The 15,366-nt window shown below is 38.5% G+C and overlaps 1 protein-coding gene across 1 annotated transcript in view; it reads right to left on the reverse strand.

Moving 5' to 3' along the window:
* The window catches only part of PDE7B (phosphodiesterase 7B), a 172,688-nt gene that overhangs the window by 98,946 nt on the left and 58,376 nt on the right, over positions 1 to 15,366 (reverse strand). The window lies entirely within an intron of this gene.

Genomic DNA, 15,366 nt, shown 5'->3' on the forward strand with positions numbered 1-15,366 from the left:
ATATCTTTCCTATATTACGGTGCCCAAAACTGCACACAGTATTCAAGGCGAGGCCACACCAGGGCAGAGCAGAGCAGGACAATCACCTCCCTTGACTGGCTGGCGATGCTTTGCCTGATGGCCTCCAGGACATGGTTGGGCCTCCTGGCTGCCAGGGCACTGCTGACTCATATTCAACTTGCCATCAACCAGGACCTCCAGGTCCCTTTCTGTGGCACTGCTTTTCAGCATCTCGTTCCCCAATCTGTCCAGGGTTTCCCCATCGCAGGGACAGAATCACTTCCCCTTGCTGACCTTCCTATAGTTGGTGTTTGCCCAGTCCTCTAATTTGTCAAGGTCTCTCTACAGGGCCTTTCTGCCTTTGAGGGAGTCAACAGCTCCTCCCAGTTTTGTGGCCTCTGCAAACTTGTTTAGTAACCCTTCCAGTCCTGCATCCAAGTAATTTATGAAGATGTTGGGCTGGGCACAGAGTGGCTGGAGATCAGCCAGGCAGAAAGGGACCTGGGAGTTTGGATTGACAGGAAGCTGAACATGAGCCAGAAGTGTGCCCAGGTGGCCAAGAAGGCCAATGGCATCCTGGCCTGTATCAGGAACAGTGTGGCCAACAGGATCAGGGAAGTGATTCTTTCCCTGTACTCAGTGCTGGTGAGGCCACACCTCAAGTACTGTGTCCAGTTCTGGGCCCCTCAGTTCAGGAAAGATATGGAGGTTGCTGGAGCAGGTCCAGGAAAGAACAACAAGGCTGGTGAAGGGACTCGAGCACAAGTCCTATGAGGAGAGGCTGAGGGAGCTGAGGTTGTTTAGCCTGGAGAAGAGGAGGCTCAGGAGAGACCTCATCACTCTCTACAACTACCTGAAAGGAGGTTGTAGCCAGGTGGGGTTGGTCTCTTCTCCCAGCTATCAGTAAGACAAGAGGGCACGATCTTAAGCTCTGCCAGAGGAGGTTTAGGTTGGATATTAGGAAGAAATTCTTTAGAGGGTAATCAGACATTGGAATGGGCTGCCCAGGGAGGTGGTGGATTCTCCATCCCTGGAGGTTTTTAAGATGAGACTGGATGTGGCACTTAGTGCCATGGTCTAGTAACCACAGTGGTAGGGGCTCAAGGGTTGGACTTGATGATCTCGGAGGTCCTTTCCAACCCATCTAATTCTATGATTCATGATTCTATGTTGAAGAGCACAGGGCCTAAGATGGAGCCCTGTAGAACCCTAGTAGTGACAGCTTGACAGTTTGATGTTACCCCATTCACTATTGTCCTCTGAGCCAATTGCTCACCCACCACATTATGTGTTTATCCATCTGTGTGCTGGACATTTTGTCCAGAAGGATTCTGTGAGAGATAGTATCAAAAGATTTACTGAAATTCGAAAAGATTACATCAGCTGGCTTCCCTTGATCAACTCGATGGGTCACCTCGTCACACAAGGAAATCAGGTTTGATACAGGAACTGTTTGTCATTAGTTTGTTCATATTCTTTTTCTAATTGGCTGATAAGTTATATACAGATGCTTTCAAAGTCCCACTGGGACTCGAGTGACTATTTCAATAGTTAATAATTTTAAAAGACTGTACCTGTCAATTCCCTTTTCTAGTGTTGTTACTTTATTTAATAGATAGATATTTGAGTTCCCCATTTGAATTGACATTTGCACTTCTCAGGCACTGTGAGACTCGGACACAAATTACTGTGATGTTTTGCCTCAGAGAAATTGCAAATAACTTGCCACAAAATCTTGCATTATACACCAGCCAACACTTTAGGGTAGCTTTATGAAGACAGGGAAAATGTAGAAAAAAACTGTTCTACCAAGAAAGATGTATTCATTTTGATGGTCTGGCTTTGGGAACTTGATTAAAAACAGCTTCTTTGTTTGGTTGTTTTTTTTTATTGTCAGAGAGTAACTGGTAAATGTTTGTGCACCAGCACTCATGGGAGAAAGCAGCCTGGAACCTGGGAGGAGGTGTTGCATTGGTCAACTTGGAACACAGGGAGAATGACTAAAACCCTCCTTCATTCCCATCTCTTGCCAAATTAATTCCAATTTAGAGCAATATGTTGCTACATATTGTACCAACAATTAAAGCGAGTAAAAAACCTGACTGATTTTAAAACTGAAGAAGTCCTCTTTTAGAGTACTGTAATAACTGTTCTTACAAAAGACATGCCAGACGATCAGTGAGTAAAGGGCGTTAAGCGCAGAGTTTTGTATCTTGTCAAGCAGACAGCTCCTCCATCAGCAGGACACTGTCACAACCTGTACAATAGCATCAAGCTACAGCTGACATAGGCACTATCTACATCAGCTCCAGCCCTCCCATTACGTCATTCATGTCACTGTGTTAACCCAACTCATCCTACTTTATGTCAGATAAGTTTACTACTACAAAGCAGGGTCACTAGTGGTCTTACTTGTTAGCTCTAAGTGAATAAATTTGATAGAGAAACATGGTAGAAACTGAAATTTTGGCCGCAAAATGTTTGTATCAAAAAATTTCTGAATTCCATGGGGATTTTTTTCTATTTGTCACAGCAATTTAGTGCTCATTTTCTTCCACAAACAAAATTTTGGTTTCCATCTGGAAATACTGGATTCACAGATGCCATAGGAATGCCTCAGGTGAGCCTTAACATGTCTGTCTCTTTATCCCATTTTCTTCTGTTACTGAGGTTACTCAGCCAAGCTGAACCTGCTGTGAGGTGTCATCAGGGACTCCTATCATATGCTGGAGTAACTCAGTGACAGATACAGTGATGTACCTCCCACATAAAGACTGAAACATACAAGAACCCTGCCTGTAAAATGCCACAGCTACTTTTCTGAATCTAAAGCTTGTTACCAGCCAAAGAACTTCCACTAAAAGTTATTTGATTTGGGTTTCAAGTTTTCATCTTTTCTGTAATGTAATTACAAGATCTAATTGCAGGAAAACAATTTTTTTTCAAACATTTCTGAGGAAAATTTTCTTCCTGCCAGCTTAGGTGCATACTTGTAATCAAACGCAGGCAAGTTTTTGAGTAGAAGAGAGGTGGGCATAGCGGCAGAAGAAATAAGGACAGGAGCTGAATGATGGGCCCTGTCTGTCTGAACCTGTACTTCTGGTGTAGCTCCTAACAAGAGAGTTAAATATGCCCATAATATGAGATCCTGCATCACATCTTGTTGCTCTCGAGGCAGCTTCAGCAAGAATATAAAAACCAGATGGATAAAGGTGCTAGTAGCTTAGTAATTCCTGCAGATGATCTTTCCATTTCGAGGAAGAAGCTTTCTGGCAGGACAGTGTTATAGGGATTTATGCTGTCTTGCAGAGGGAGGGCCTGAGGCTGCACAGCTGCCAGCCTAAAAACATTTCTAGATTTACTACTGGAAATTCACTTAAAATTAAACATCAGTGACACCCTCCCGCAACAAAGATTAAGAACAAAAAAAATGTCAAGTAGAAAATGTTCAGGGTGAAGAGAAAATTGTGGTGCTTCTGATTAAAATCAAATTCGAACTCTCCCCCATTCTAGTATTTCAGAAAACCTTCCAGCACACATCTGCCTCCAGTTTCCTCTTCGTTGATTTGGTCATCAATTATGAAGAGACTTTTTGTTTTGTCTCAAAGAGCCGCACAATTTGAAGCAACTGTGGTATCTAAGATGGTTCTGCCTAAACCAAACACAGAGTCCTTTATGGCACAGAGAAACTGGATTGGATTAAAATAAAAATATCCAAAACCAACAGAATTTTCTCTCTAAGCTGTTCTGAGGGTTATTATAATGTCATTTCCCCCTGTGAAACAAATAATACACAGACTTCAAAAGCCCTGAGTGTTGTTCTCAAACAACAGAAAGTAAATGAGATTTGACATCATGATTTATGATGCTTCCATTCCTTCTTTTTAAAAAAAGTGAAATATGTTAATAATTAAAGTCAAGCAAATTTGGAATCTTCTGGCTCCTAAAATATTATGACATGTGCTTGCCTAAAAAGCCCTCTAGGACAAATGTACAATGTCAGCAATTGCACTTGTGCCTTAAATGTGGTAGCTTCCTGGACATATTATTACCTCTAATTAAACCAGTGGATTAATGTCTGTTGTTACGCTCTCTGCTGATAGCAAGAAATTACAATGAAGCATCTGCCATTCATCTTCCCTTTCCAACAGAGCTCTGTCAGTGTCTGCTGTTGTTGCTACATCACATACTACTAGCTGGGGACTCAAATAATTTTTGCTACCCCTTAACTTACTTTCATATCCTTAAAACTCCTGTCATAGGAGCAGTCCCATGGTGATTTTAATTGAATATTCACATAATGTCTGGGTGTATTGGCAACTCTGTTTGAGGTCTCCAAAGCAAAGCCAAGTAATACCAGTTTAAAAATTATTTTATTGTATGGCAGATACTGATCCAAGCTCGTAAATATAAAACTCTGGAAACCCATAGGTAAAGAAATTAAGTTCCATTAGAAAATCTTCACAGGGCAGTTAGAGCCGATGGAAGTAAAAGTTCTGTCTTTTCCTTAGATAAACAATGACCTGTCCTTGACAAATGCCTGTCTTAACAATCGAAGTGCCAGAGCGCGTTCTGGGACTTTACAGAGCGCCCAGTCATGTACCTTAATGATAAATTTGTCTTGCTACTTTTGTAGAAACCTGAAATACAGCTCATGGAGTGTAAATGCACAAGCTTTTCTTTAAGAGGATGTTCATGACTTCATACATTATTTTTTAACAAAAAAAGACAAAAGTACTTTTATCTGTATGAGCTGTCTTTACATACTGTTATCTAACTCTCTGAAAGACACTGAAAATAGCTGTCTCTTCTTCTGGCAGCATGGCAATATGCTTCTTCTTATGATAGTGTTATACAGTTCTGATGTCTGTTTATTGCATGATTTTTAGATGAAGAAGTCAATTCTAGTCCCCTAGTCCTTGCTTTCTTCTAGAAAATGTCTACTAATAAAGTGTATGATGCCAGTATTTCTAAGTTCCTCTCATTAACAATCTCTGTTATAAACCAAAAATACCTCAATAATCATTTTTCCTGTATATACATGAGTAAAATGTGAGGCTCTTATTACTGTATGTCAATAAACAAAGCTCTGCAATATGAATAATTCCTCTGAATTAAGTGTTAAATTAAATTTGCTCTGTATTAATCTGTAAGATCAGTGTGAAATCCTAATCTAGAGTTAAAAATCATTTTACCTTAAGTTTCAAAAAGGACAGATTTCTCACTGGACTAAATCACATTTGCCATTCCCCATAATCCTGTCCTCGTTTGAGTATATAAGACAAAAGCCTGATAGTTTTAGGTTGTATGCACAAATTGATGACGTGTACTGGAAGTAGGCAAACAATACCCAGAAAAACACATGCTTACAGCTAGTCATAAATTATGATTTATACACCTCCTAAGCATCCTCAGTTAAACCTTAACTGGGCTGAATGGTCCTGAAGGTAATTTATGGATACAGAAGCCTGCATGTTAGAGCAACTGCTGGGTTGAAGTCACAACAGGTGTTGACTCTCTGGCAAGGTTCAGAGAAGCAGGTAATACAAGAAGAGCAGATTAGCCAAGTTAAACAGCCACAACGGAGGCCCCCATGTCTGCACTCTATATGCTTTGGAGGAGTTGGTTTGGACTACTCCTAATCTATTTCCATGGATTAAATGTCTAGCAGCAGCTAGAACACTCCCAGAGCACCCACCTTGCTCTATTTCATGTGAAAGTTGTTCAATTTGTCCATTCCAAGGCTGCTTCACAATGCCAACCAAAGTTTGCAGTAACTTGGGATAGAATCTCAAAAACCCACTCCTGAGATGACATAAACACTAACGCATACATACTCTTTGCAAGAAGAGGCTATAGAGTACCCTTAAATTAAGACTTCACAAAAGCAGTGAGGAAAATAATTCAGTTAACAAAAAAAATTTTCTGCAAATACTTTTCTACAAATATCCTGAAAACTTAGAACTTGATCTTATGTTAAAAAAAACCCAATAAGTTATCTTGCAGATGAGGTTGATTAACCAAATTTTCTATTATGCCTATACTTCAAAATTTAGAGCTTTGAACACCATGAAAAACAATGACTGTATTCAAGGAGTAAGATTAATCTCCTCCAAATGCTCACATTCACACTTCGTTTTCTTGCATAGTCAATGGGGACAAATAGGTGCCCTCTGAGTAGTATTCCTCAGACCTGTTTTAGACATCTATTTTGCAATGAGTCTGAAGGAAGTACCTTTTTCTTGTTCTTTTTAACTACAAAAGGGAAGATTAGATGATGGCTGTAGACTTTAAAATTTTTTCAGATGTTTATGGACATTCTATCAGATGAATTGCATCCCAACTGTCTTCAGCATTATTTCATCTATGGAGTGAGAAGAATGCCCTGTAAGGGAATTCCAGTAGGAGCACTCTCTGAACTTTTCTGTAAGAAATACATTAGTCTCTTGACACAGCTATCTGCAATTCAGAAATTCCATTTCTTGTTGCTAAATTGAATTTCTGTCATTTACTACCAATATTCACAGTCACACTCCATGATTTCATAAGCCCAGAGGCTCAAGTATTTGGATCAGATCAGGGCTTGAGCATGCACAGTGCTAGACACTGTGACTGACCCTGGCATAGGAACATATTTCAGCCTACGCATTTTTGGCTCCAGTGAGAATATGTAAATACATGCTTAAGTAGTTTGATGATCAAGGGATGATCTAAGAGACCAACTTAATGCTTTAAGAAGTATGCGACATACAAGAAAATAACAGATTATCATTAGAAAAGATAATTTATTATTAAAAATAAAAAAAAAAAAAAGAAAAAGAAACTAAAACCATCAAGGAAAGCTAGATACCTAGGTAACAAGGCCAAAGAAAAGCATGATTTTGAATTGGTAGTTTTCTTTTTTATACTAGATGTGAAAAAAATTCCAACAAATTCTATACTCCCAATTCTCAGTAAGAGTGGTAAAATTATTAACAGCGTTTCTGAACAGAAAAATTTTTAGCTCCAGAATATGAGACAACCTTTATAATACAGAATGGAGAAGACCACAGGAAAGTGCATTCTTAATCTGAAAAGTTTCTGAACATGTACAGCCAGGAACTGAATGACTGAAAGCACAAAAATTCCATGGCTATCTCAGGTTTAAATCACTCTTACTAGGAGTAGCTACACAGTAATCTATAGGAAATTGCAAGGTATCACCAAGTGATAATTAAAGAAACAAAGATTAATTGCTAGAGATGAGCTCAAACCACAAATTATAAATTTGAACCATTTAAATCTAAGTTTGGAAAGTTTACGTCTGGAGATTTCACTATACTTATGCTATCATGAAGGGATGGCTGCTGTAAAACTGAATAAGTGTTCCCATATCTGCTTTGGTCACATCACTAGATCTAATAATTGCTCTTTTCCCCTTTCCCATCTTCTGAGAGAATATTATTACAAAATATGGTTACTCACAACAGTTTTCTGTACGGCAAGTACGTTGGGTAAACACAACCCACTCATAACAGTTTGGACAAAGAAGATGAGAAACTACGTGAATGCAGTCCGTGTTTGGGCACGAGGTTAGGCATGAGGAAAAATAAAACTGCTAGAAAGCAGAGTGAATAGGCACTTGAAATCTATTTTCCAACAGGGGATCAGCAATAACTCATGTGACAATTACCATGAAATAACATATGAGATCATCTTAAGTAAATCAATCAAGCCACTGTTTCTCTGCTTTTCTAAGAAGTGCCTAGTTAAAAAAAAAAAAAAAATAAAAAAAGTGAAATGTCTGTGAAACAAAACTGAGGATTCTTCTGTGTGTGCTCCCTGAGATCAAGGACCTATTTCTTACCCTCCTGGAGCCATACCAGCATCTGTCCTTGTGCAGGGTCAACAGATGGAAGAGAGAGCACTTAATCCCAACCTGCACCACCTTTATTTTGGTTGGTAAGAAAAAAAGTGGGTGCTGTGGGCTTTACCTGTTTTAGGGTGATGCAAGTTCAGAGTTTAAATTTTCACTAGATTACTGCATAAATGCACAGCAGAATGCAATCTTTCTGTTTGCAGCATGCTTTGGACAAAAAGGGAGATACTTGGCTTTGCAGTCCACTGGAATTTGCTAGTATTTGTATCCATACTTTGAGTGCAGCTGCTGGATAGGACTTGGAAACCTGTGTTTTTTTCCTAAATGTGATATGTGGTGCGATTTCAGTCAAGTCAAAAAGCTTTTTTGATATAAAGAGAAGCTGAAGAGTCAGGAATTTGGGGTATTTTTAGTTGAGGGACTGGAGGGTCTTTTTAATCGTCTCTTGAGCTTTTGAATCTCAGCTGGATCTTGTGGTCCCAATGAATGGCTTTTGCGGATGTAGGCAACACAGTAACACTCTATTCTAGAGAAAGCCATCATGCTGTATTTACATTATATAGATGGTGCCAAATCCTCATTACTGCATTTCCTACGAGTTCTCTGACTCCCCCATTTCTTTCCTGTACCAAGCTCAGACATAGAATAAAACTATATATGGTTCAAGTTAATGTTTATGGGATAGAAAACCAAGAATCAGAAATTACATTTAGAAAAGTGTTTTATATGCCTGCTCAAAAGGCCAGAGCCAGTTTTTGTCTCTGTCAGCACCCTTCTGAAAGGTAGAATACTGCAAGACAAGTGCTTTCAGTCTGACCTGATTTACAGGACAGAACAGGATAAACCGGTGGTCACTGTCACTCAGCTACCAGGCTATACAATTACCTAAAATAGTAATTAGATCAAAATTACTGGAATAATAAGATGCTATTAGATAACTGCTCTTTAAAATATACAAAAGGCATCAGAATTTTTAATTTAATTTATCTTTCTTTGCTATAGTTTCTTATCCAAATTAATCAAATAGTCATGAAACTAGAAGCTGGATTTGACATTTACATTCTTTGTGGTTTTAGGCACAAATCTTATCATAGTAAGGACAAAGAGTTCCTACTCGTTTAGCCTGAAACCATAACACAGTGATGAACTGACACAATGACGGCATGCATACACTATAAGGTCCTTGACAAAGGATTTGCTGTTGTGGCCTTGTGCCCACTGGTTTACCACTTCTGTCTCCAAGCAACACTCTAATGAAGGCAGCCTGGCATCTTGGCCTTCCAGATAAAGCATGGGGCAATGCACCAAGTCTTCAGCTTGCTCTGTGCCACCGTGGCCAAAAAATAAGGAGCGTTCTTGGAGAAAACAGGTGAGATTTAGAATGTATTGCATTTCAGGAAGAGAAATAAACTGGGGAAGAGGTCTTAGGTGACATAATGGAGCAATAAACCTCTATTTCCACTGTGCTAAGGACACAGAGAATCCACTTTTTAAAATTCATTTACAAGCATAGTTGCTTGTAAGATACTTGCGGTATCAGGAATTGTTATTTTTAAATTGTGTTAATATACTGGAATGATACTTTGGAGAAAAAAGGAAAAACTGTTAGAAGTTATTTGAAAATCTCTACTATTTGTCTACTATTTGTCTACTCAATTGGGTAGAAGAACTGCAGTTTCAGAAGTGCTATCTACATACTGCTGTTCTCACCAGAATATATTGTTGGCAGTGAGACTTTTGTTGGCAATTAGAGATGTAAGTGAAAAGCTTATAACATTGATCTATAAGTTTAGATTTGAATTTATCTACCTTAACAGGTTATCAAAAGGATACATAGTGTATATCTTTCTGTATGCATTCACACCGTTGCCTTTTAAATGGAAAACCCTACTTCTCTTCATCCTGTGTAGCAAGCTGATCATGGAATAGAAGCCTGTCTTTTTGTAGCAGACATCTTAAGCCTCCCCCTTTCAACCGCTATGAAGTTCTGAGTAATCCTGATGGGCAGTATAGCAATGAGCATAGATTTCTTTCTAGTCACTATAGATTTTAGGTTGTTTCCCCATAAACATCTTGCTTAATTTTACAAAGACTAATTCATGTGTTTCTTTTCCTCTCATTTGCAGAGATACAATACTTAAGTCTGCATAAGGTCAAGTCTTTGAATGACTGGCATATTAATAGTCCTTATATTGGGCTATTTAGAGCACCATTGCTCATGCATGCCTATCAGTTTCACTAGAAGTTTTGCGTGTGCAAGAGTTATAGGGTCACATTTCAAATGATGTCAGTGAGGGCTCCATGAAGCTTTGCAAAGCTGCGGAGCTTAGCCAGCGCAGAACCGTTTGACTAGATGTCTCATTTCTTTTTCTCCCTCTACTGCAGAGCAAATTGACACATTTAATTATTTTTCAATATTTTTTTCCCCATTAAGTTATACAGTTATTTGCCTGATTAGGTTTCGCAAAGTAAATTTTAATAGATTTTTTTCAGCTGCCAGTGAAGGTGAGTTCAATAGTTACATAAGGCAGAGGCCAGCCAGCCAGAGCCTTGCCAGTACCCCTCTATCCTGGCTTTCAACACAGTTGTTATTCCAGTAATGTCTCTCTTAAGCTGTGGCTGCCAACTCTGTTCAAATGTGTGGTGGTTTTCTTCTGTGGGCAAAGAGCCACCAAGACTGAAGCCGAATCCACGAAACTAATTTCATGGCCAAATGCCAATTCCTTTAACTCTAACTCTTCATAGGTAATAAACAGTGGAAGTAAGCTGTAAAGCAGCCTTTTTTTGGGGGGGGATGAGTGAGTTAGGCACCTCTCTCTGATGGAATCTGAAGAGCTTTGTTGCCTCAAAGCAACGGAGTTATGTACTAATAGTCTGGGGAATTAAAAAAAAAAGGTGGCACGGCCATTTTTTTTTTAATAACTGCTTTTCTTCTTGTATTAATTTTAAATGGCTATTTGTGAGGAAACTACTTTTATTCCAAACAAGGATTCATCTGTCTGCTTTTGCAAGGATTAAGTCTACACCAAAAGGGAAACAAACTCAGCTGTATTATTCCTGTCTCTGTGGAATTTACAATAATGAAAAGAAAGCACCTCAGCCTTTTGCCATGGGGCATCTAGAAGGCTTGTGTTTTCATCTTACTAACCAGTTGCTTAAGGAGGGCAATTCACATTTCCTCTGGAAAAATTTCTGCAGACAGCAGAGCTGGCCAGCATGATGTGACCACTTCAAAATCTACCCAGCATTTCGTTAAGGAGTAAGGACTAAGTCTGGCGATGAGAGACTGGTTGCTGAAGTAACAAACTAGATAACTTACATTTACCATCCATCCCCCTTATTTCACTATCATCAGTAAGGCTGAACAGATTAAAACTGATGGGACCATTTGATTTTGTATGTGTTATGAGTGCAGGTGTCTATTTCCTATACAGCATATATAAGGACAACTGTATTTATTCTGTATAAACTGGTATTTATTTATACACTGAAGTTTCTCTTCCAGTTGGCAGACCTTTTCCCTTCTGTATAAATCCTAGAGCCTGATATGGAAACTTATTCTTTCCAGGATAAATTCTTAAAACTCAGTGCTCTGCCATGTAGAGGTTACTGAGTTAGCTAGTTAAGATGTGGGAACTGGTTAAGTTGGACACTTTGGACACTTCCAAGCTAGTATGCAATCCTTCCCAGCAGAGTTAATTAGCTTAGGCATCCAACCAGCAATTTTCACAGCAAACTAACTCAATTATCTCTGCATGATATGACATTGTGTCATGTCTGAGCCCAGAATATGTCTGTCTGGATACAGGAAAAATGACCTTCGCGCTGTGCCATTGAAAATAGCAGAGGGTGCTCTAGGGAGAGGGATAGTTCCCTTCTGCCCTTCATAATATGAATTTCTGGACTAACAACCACATAGTGAGTACATTGCTATAATCTCGATTTTTGTGTTAACTATAATTTTTTAAGTCAAAATCATTATAAGTAAAGGGCATGAGGAGTCCAGGGTTCTAACTTCCAGAATGTAGCATAAAGGAAAAGATTTTTGACATCCCATTCAGCATTATCTAGCAATTTCGTCATGGCCAAGTGCCCTCACTAACTTGATAACAGCTCCAATTTAAGCCGAATGGTTCAGATTTTCTTACTTGCCCTGGAAGTGCTGATGAGCTGCCATTATCTCCAGATAGACTCAGAGATTTAAGGGAAACCTCTGATAACACATTTATTGACAGTGTGGTATTTTTATTATTTGTATTACTATAGAACTTCAGTTTCTCATTGTACTTATAATTTCATTCTTCTTGTTCCTAAAAAATAAGGAAGCACTTGTCTTCCCATTTTTCAAAGGATGGTGGATGTGCAGGGTTTAAAGTCTTATTCAATGCAATACTGAGGAAAGCTGTGATAGATTTAGGATCCGAACACTGGTCTTACCAAAAGGCTAAGGTGGACCACTGACTGACTTTCCTCTGTGACAGTTATAAAAGTTGTGTTTCTTTAACTAGTATAACATATTGTCCTGCTTTGGCTTGGATAAAGTTAATTTTATTCTTAATAGCTGATACAGTGCTATGTTTTTGATTTAGTATGAGAATAATGTTGGTAACGCACTGATGTTGCAGTTTCTGCTCAGTAGTCCTTACTCTAAGTCAAGGGCGTTTTGGTTTCCCATACTCTGCCAGTGAGTAGGTGGACCAAACTGGCCAAAGGGATATTCCATATCATAGAGCACCATGATCAGTAAATAAAGCTCTATGTGTGTGTGTGTGTGTGTGTGTGTGTGTGTATGTGTGTTGGTTGGGAGCTGTTGATGGCTACTTGGGAACAGGTTGGGCATTGGTCTGCCAGTGGTGAGCAGTTGTATTGGGCATCACTTTTTTCTCTTGGGTTTTATTCCTCTCTTTTTCATTATTATTATTATTATTATTATTGTTGTTGTTGTTGTTATTGTTATAATTATTATTATAATACCTTATTCTGTTTCAATTATTAAACTGCTCTTGTCTCAACCCACAGATTTCACTTTTTTCTGATTCTCCTCCCACTGCAGGGGGGAAGTGAGCTAGTGGCTGCGTGGTGCTTAGTTGCCAGCTGGGATTAAATCATGATGCATATAAAAGTGTAAAGAAACAAGCACCATATAAAAATTAGGAGGGAGAACATAATTTTATGTAACAACTTTAGTACAGATAATTACACTAATCCTAAGCATATCTTGGGAAGAGCACATTGTTATTATCTATTAAATCCTTAGGAAACACTGTGAAGTGACCATTTAATGTTGTCATTCAAGTTATATTTTACAATTGAATTACAAATATCCATCACTCTGAATCTGAAAGATGAGGCTTTAAACTGATTCTGTGCTCTTAATCTTAGATTGGGTGATATCTAGTGAGTGCATTGAAAAGTTACCTACTTTCACTATAGGCATTGTAAGCATTTAGGCATTTATTTATCTATTATTTACTATTTTCTAGCAGGAAGACAGAGAACAAGATTTTTACTACAAACCTTCTTCCTCAACCTTTATAGAAAAAGAACCTCATCCACATAATTCATGTTACCTCAAGGAATGTGGACTCACAGCAGCAGGCCTGGCATTACTCCTAAAAAACTTTAAACTTTAAGCTAACCCAGAACCAGTAGTATAACTCAGATACAGATATTTTCTGACAAAAACAGCTGCTACCATTTTAGAGTAAAGCTTGATAATATGCAGTGTCAAGTATGGACTGATCTTGTGTCAAAGATCCCTGAAGAAATACAGTCAGTACTCCAGACTCCTGTGTTTCATTTTGTACTAGAATAATTATCCTCTTGCAGTTGCTGGAACTTGCCCTCTAGATTTCTGTTAGCACTGTGTCGCTGTTACAGTAAATGACAGCGCGACTGTTTCAGCACATTTCAAAGAGGGTGCAGTCAAGAAGGATGTCCCTCTCTGAAGGCACATGGTGTCTTTGTTCACTAGTTATGCCCACAGACATTAATGTCAGCTTCACATTGATAAGTGACAAACTGTGTCATGTTCTCTCAGAAATTCAATTCTCTTGTAAAATCTGAGATTGGACACTCATGACACATTCAACACAAACTCTTAGACCTTTCAGGCTGCACGGTTTCTGGTTCCCTACAGAGTTCAGCATGAAAGGAGAGGTACCAGAGTGGACACACTCTGGCTTTACAGCACTACCAGAACCACACACATTTCTGTGATAAATAGAGATAGTAGAGTTTGTCTCCAGTAGCTGCCCTCAGAGCAACTACAACTTCTACTATGTTTCTGTTTGTTAATTTCTATTTCCCATACCTCTTACAAAGCTGTTCTGGAATATCCAAATTGCAGTTAGAATAGTTTAAGCTCTGTACATGATTTGGAATACATTGGGGTGAAATGTAAAATTCTATATTATATACTGTAGTCCTTAATTTGTTAGAGACACTGAAGAATAATAATAGCAGGCGAAACACTTTTTAATACAAGAGATGTAACTTCTGAGAGTCAGTTACACCTTTGGAGTGTGCTCTTGGAGTCATTTTTACATTCCTAGCAGTTTCCTTACACAGCACAACATATATTCTCATTCTTGTACATGTATATACTAAAAGACATAGATAAGAATATATCTAATGGAAACAAGGTCTTGTTCTTCTCACTGCTCCTAAAGAATCATTTGCATTAGGGAGGATGTCAAACTCCCGCTTTTTTACTGACTTGTTATAAAAATGCCAAACCAAATGATGAACCAAACCCATGCAGAAGGTTATTTTTTTGTTCTCCTCTCTCCCATCTCGCATTTCCCCACCCAATGCATAATAACAATTGCATGGATATAACATCCTTAGAACTAGAGTATTAGGAATTCAATTGTATTTACACTGTAGATTATAATTGGCATGATAAAGGATCACAAGTGTATCTTTTCTGTCAGCTTGTTCCATTAAGAAGGTCTAACCATGGATCATTGATGTAATAGATCATTATGGCCCATTGTGTCAGTTCATCTGTTGGGATCTGTGCACTATAAGCATGACAGATTTCTCTGCAGCAATTAAAGTCTATTGTGACAATAGGATTTAATGAATATAAACAACAAACCACATAATCTGTTATTACAGAACACAGCTATGCACCCAGATGGAAATTAAGTTCCTAGACATTGCCAGATGCAGCTTTAAAAATTATGACTATTTAAATCTTCACGTTATTAGATGCAATGCTCTAATTTGCAGCATGTATTTATGACCTGGCAGATCAAAGTCTTCAGAACTTAAAACCTAATCCTACGAGAGTTCCATGATTTCATTTTTTTCTGACTAAACACTATCTTTTAGGTTTTTAGACACTTACTCCCTGTTTTTCACTGTGATACAAGCTGTGCTGTTTATGTTTCAGTACTAACATTGGAGATGAAACAAACAACCACAATAAAATTGGTCACGGAAATTAATGAAACATAGCAGAACCTTCCTGTATTGTTTCTAAAGAATAGACATTTCTACTT

Source organism: Pipra filicauda, unplaced genomic scaffold (genome assembly GCF_003945595.2).
Source record: "Pipra filicauda isolate LSUMZ 115617 unplaced genomic scaffold, ASM394559v2 scaffold23_size5868930_pilon, whole genome shotgun sequence".
NCBI lineage: Eukaryota > Metazoa > Chordata > Aves > Passeriformes > Pipridae > Pipra > Pipra filicauda.